At 38.4% G+C, this 5564-nt stretch overlaps 1 pseudogene; it reads right to left on the bottom strand.

Annotated features, from left to right (window-relative positions):
* Window positions 1-3303: 3303 nt before the first annotated feature.
* LOC130050617 (uncharacterized) lies at window positions 3304-4537 on the bottom strand (annotated as a pseudogene).
* Window positions 4538-5564: the final 1027 nt, after the last annotated feature.

The raw sequence follows: 5564 nt of genomic DNA, 5'->3' as shown, positions 1-5564 counted from the left end.
TTATTTCATTGTTGTTTTATAGATTATCATATTGGCTCATATTACTGGGAAAAGTGATCATTTAGTGAACAGGATGTCATGCATGGGTTAATTCCCAACCAAGTCTACATAAAGGACTTTGAAGCATCTGTAAAGACTACTGCTTAATAATCATTTTACTATACTTGGCAGTAAATGCCAGAGTCTCTGTTTCAAATGAGATTTTGGAAATGAGGTGCTGATGGATGGACACTGCTTTGGCAAAAGTCCCTAGATACCAAACGTTACCTAGATACCAAACGTTACCTAGATACCAAACGTTACCTAGATACCAAACGTTACCTAGATACCAAACGTTACCTAGATACCAAACGTTACCTAGATACCAAACGTTACCTAGATACCAAACGTTACCTAGATACCAAACGTTACCTAGATACCAAACGTTACCTAGATACCAAACGTTACCTAGATACCAAACGTTACCTAGATACCAAACGTTACCTAGATACCAAACGTTACCTAGATACCAAACGTTACCTAGATACTAAACGTTACCTAGATACCAAACGTTACCTAGATACCAAACGTTACCTAGATACTAAACGTTACCTAGATACCAAACGTTACCTAGATACCAAACGTTACCTAGATACCAAACGTTACCTAGATACCAAACGTTACCTAGATACCAAACGTTACCTAGATACCAAACGTTACCTAGATACCAAACGTTACCTAGATACCAAACGTTACGTCTGACATGCAGACTATAACTAGATACCAAACATTACGTCTGACATGCAGACTATAACTAGATACCAAACGTTACGTCTGACATGCAGACTATAACTAGATACCAAACGTTACCTAGATACCAAACGTTACCTAGATACCAAACGTTACGTCTGACATGCAGACTATAACTAGATACCAAACATTACGTCTGACATGCAGACTATAACTAGATACCAAACGTTACGTCTGACATGCAGACTAAAGATGATTGAACACTAGTGACTTTCACTGGGAGCTTTAAACATGAATTGTAAAATTTTGAATGAATTAGAAATACATGGCAAATATCCTGATTAGCTCACCTAATCTAAGTGGTTACAGGCGCGGATCCAGAATTTTTTTCCAGGGGGGGGGGTCGAACCTTTTATAATAACAGTCAACAAATTTTTCTTGTAAATCATTATATTGTAATTTTTTTATATTTGCAAATTCCAGGGGGGAGGGGTCCGGACCCCCCACCGACCCCCCTCTAGATCCGCGCATGGGTTATTTGTCAATCGTTAACTTCTCACATTTTCTAAATCACTTTCCAGAACTGCTGGACTATTTTCAACCAAACTTACTTGTAAGTGTCTTTGGGTGATGGAGATTCCAGCTTATTTAACGGCCATGCCCCTTTCCAAGAGATGATGATTAGCTCAAGTGAACTTTTCAGATTACCCGTTTTCCATCGTCTGTCTGTCTATCTAAACTTTTCACATTTTCGATTTCTCCAGAACCACTAGGTCAATTTTCAACCAAACTTGGCAGAAAGCATCCTTAGGTGAAGGAGATTCAATTTTGTTCAAATGAAGGGTAACATACTCCTCCATGGGGGAGATAATCACGAAAATGCAGAAACAGGGTGGGGTCATTTAAAAAGCTGACGCACCACTGGGCCAGGAAATTTCAAATTTACATGAAAGCTTCCCGATGTAGTGCAGATTCAGATTTCAAATGATGGCTCCCGGGGGTAGAATGGGGCCACAATAGGGGATCAAAGATTTAAATGATGGCTCCCGGGGGTAGAATGGGGCCACAATTGGGGATCAAAGATTTAAATGCGAATTAATAGAAAAAAATCTCAAAAACCACTCGGCTAGGAAAGTTGAAAGGACCTCCCCACTTTAGCTATAACATATGGCCCCCGATGACTTAGTAAATTAAACAATGTAATTTACAATGCCACAAGATGTTCATTAATACCTTAACTTAGAGGGTTGGCAGTTTGTTGAAAAGTTCGTTAACATGAAGAGTTATGCCGTCTTTTGAAATCGGGTTTCATCGTAGCGAGCCCTTGACATCAGGTCCGTCCTGCGGATTCACCGCTTCACTACCACCCTAACTCATACGCAACTGAATATAGTTTGACTGGCAGTCACTGAGTGCATGTTAATTGATTTGTTAAATAAAATCATTGCCGTGGACATTTAGACTAGTGATAATGCCAATGGAACGCACTCATTGTTTGTAAAAGAATGTGAAAATATTTTAGAATCAGACATTGAGTTTAAGATTTGTTAATATGGGTAATAAAGTTATGTATGATATATTAGAATTTTAGCCAAACAATAATGGTGAAAGACATAAAGTCTATCGAAATAATAAATACATATACATATTTTTAATCGCGCATGAATATAAAGATGGGGAGGGTTAGATGAATAAGGGCTTCGATTTTCCGTGGAAAAAAATGACATGGCGATTCTTGAACTAATATTCTAACAGAATTCTGACGAAACTATATCTGAAATGAATGAACGAATTCTATATTTGCTTTGTTTTAATAAATAAACAACGAACAAGTTCACATCATTTTCATACGCCTGTGGTACATTTTTGCGAGAATATGTACGGTGAGCAGAACGAAGGAAGAGGCAATCAAAGTATTTGAAGACTTCAAGAGAATAATTTCTATCAATATCTGCTACATGTGTACAAATTGTGTCCGGACGGTTACTGTTTTGTCTTTTGTGGTAGGCTTTTAATATTTGACATGCAGTGGCAGCCCCCCCCCCCCCCCCCCCCCATAAATTTTCAAATTTAAGGTAAATCATGGTCTCTTGGTTAGAAAAATGTAAAGGATAAAATAAACAATAATTTCTTCCACTCGGAGAAATGAATGACAAAATATTTTGATTTACTAAATTACATATGTACTTTTACTAGGAGAACTTACATTTTTTCCAAAAACCCTTCAAATTTGCGTCATTTTATTAATTTCACCTTATCAAAAATGACGGGAAATAGTAAAAATGACAACGGTACATATATGTAAATTGTAAGAGACATATTTCAAGCCCTATAAAATCTTTAAAATCCAGGATTTTCCGGGGGCTCTGTCCCCCAAACCACAATTCTTGGATCCGCCCCAGACATGTACCCACAAGTGATTATCTAATGCAGATATGCTGGGTACCATGGATTTTGATCTTGGAACTGTTATGTTCACAACACAGGTGCTTGGGTCATAATATATGAATACACATCAAAACTTATACATATATGCAAGTCCTGGTCCAGCAATGTTTTCATCTGTGCAAGCCTTCATACCCCCCCCCCCCCACCCCCACCCCTCCCGTAAGGGTCTGGAGTAACGCAAAGGTTTCTAGATTTACACAAATTCAATTTTTCTTGAAGAAAATGACATTTCACATTATAAGAATGTTCCTTGTAGTCACTAACAGAAACACGTAGCTTCAAAGACCTTGTCAAACATGGCAACATCAGCAGCAGTATTGTGGGCATTGTACGAATCTCCACAAAAGGACTTTGCTAGAAATTCCTGGGAGTATTTTCCGAGTTTAGGGTGCTTGTGTCTTAGTAGCGAAAGCGAGTCACAGAATGCGGGCACTGTACGGCAAAATGTCTGTTGTAGTCCCCAACCTAAAGCGCTGCATAGCACTCTAAAATCAAATGTTCGACCATTATGTTGTCACAGTCATCACATTCTGAAATTTCTGCACCCAGTCTAAGAATTCCTCCATCGCTGTTTTTATGTGAATAAAATGAACTGGCTCACCACGATACGCAAGAACTCCACCATTCCAGGTTATACCAGCCCCCCCCCCCCCCCCTCTCTCTCTCTCTCTCTCTCTGCTTCGGAGATATTGGAAGTCCCGGACGAACATACCTGGAAAACTGTTCTTTTGACCCAGATTCTATGGCTACAGTCTGAGTGATATGAGGTATAATACTTCGGCGAATTAAAAATAGTACAACTTAATGTAGTTAGTATGTCGATACAGTTATTACCCTAGTATATTGTTTCAAAATTATTGATTTTTAAAAAAAAATAAATTCAAAAATCAAATTAAAAGTATCTACTCAGTACCGTAGTCTCTTGATCCAAAATTACAACACTATAAACAATTTTTCAGATTCGAGGAGGTCGCTGTAGAACTGCTTTTGAAAAACTAGAGTTGTGAAACCTGTGTACATACATGTAGTTGTTATCCGACTCCCTCTATCGGCGACAATATGAAAATGTATACAGTAGCTGCAGAACTGTAGCTTTCTGAGAATATATTGGGACAGATCAGAGAGCTACAGATCCACCCCTTATAAAAACCTTCGATTTACGGCGCACAAAAAACTGCACACGGTTGAGGCCTGATAATATCGTTGTATTCTTGTGTTGCTGTCTCATAAATTTAAAATATCAAAAAGTTCCTAACATATTTTTTCTACTATACTTCCCACACTGACTCTTAAGACGAGCGGCCACTGTATCATCCCCATCGCCTTCAACTATGTCAACTGGCGTACCTTGACTAGTCATTTCTTTAATATTACCTGGAGTCCAGCCTCAATTTCCATCATCATCATAGGCGGATCCAGGGATTTGTGAAAGAGGGGGTCTAGCACAAGTTTGATCTTTTAGGTACTTTTCACAACTTATACTCCTTCCCATTTTGTTTGTGTACATAACAACAGATGGGGGAGATTTTGAGACATTTTTATAAATGAAAATGTTTAGTTTATTTGCTACTTCTTTTCAAAGTTCTAGTATTTTTTATTGCCACACTCAGATCTGATTTCGCAACGAACATGTAAAAGAAAAAGCTGATTTAAAGGATATTCCCAATAGGCCGGAGGTCTGTGGCCCGCCAACAGGCCACCAGATTTTGGAGCAAAATCCTGCATTCTGAGCATTTCCTGGCACTTCTTTTTCACTTTTAAATTGTTTACTTCTTTTAAAACAAACTTTTATGTTGCATATACTTTTTCAGAATTCGTAAGTGATACTTGTATCTGACGAAAATACTGTAAATACACATCGGTGTTCGTCTTATTTATCCTAGAATTAAATGATACACTGGTGTTGATAAATTTGAATGATGCAATTACATGTAAGTATCCACCTTTCATATCATTTTGACTCAAAATCTCGTTAAAGTTGAATAGCTCTTAAACTTTTTGTTCCGCAAGGGGGGGGGGGGGGGGAATCCGGGCCCCCTGGACCCACCCTCTGGATCCGCCCTTAACACATCTGTGTGACCTTATACAGTTAATCCAGGACGATTTCTACCCCACCATCTACACACACCACGTGTTCTATGCTTTATGACTGTCTTCAATACCTTGTTTTTCTTGCTTATGAGAAAGATATGCCCCAAGTTGATTATATACATCGTTTGATATATGAAATCCTTACAAGCTATACTTGCAAATATTTTCGAGATAGATGGAATATATGTTAAGCTGTCATGCCGCCTCTTTTGCCATGCATGCATGATCAGCTGTTAAACCGTCACTCCAGACCGCCTCTTTGAAGGAAAGATGATTTTTTTTGGTTCCTGTAGCTG

The sequence above is a fragment of the Ostrea edulis genome, chromosome 9, assembly GCF_947568905.1.
Source record: "Ostrea edulis chromosome 9, xbOstEdul1.1, whole genome shotgun sequence".
In the NCBI taxonomy this organism is placed as follows: domain Eukaryota; kingdom Metazoa; phylum Mollusca; class Bivalvia; order Ostreida; family Ostreidae; genus Ostrea; species Ostrea edulis.
The sequence above is the reverse complement of the archived record's forward strand: the minus strand, read 5'-3'. Positions and strand labels throughout refer to the sequence as shown.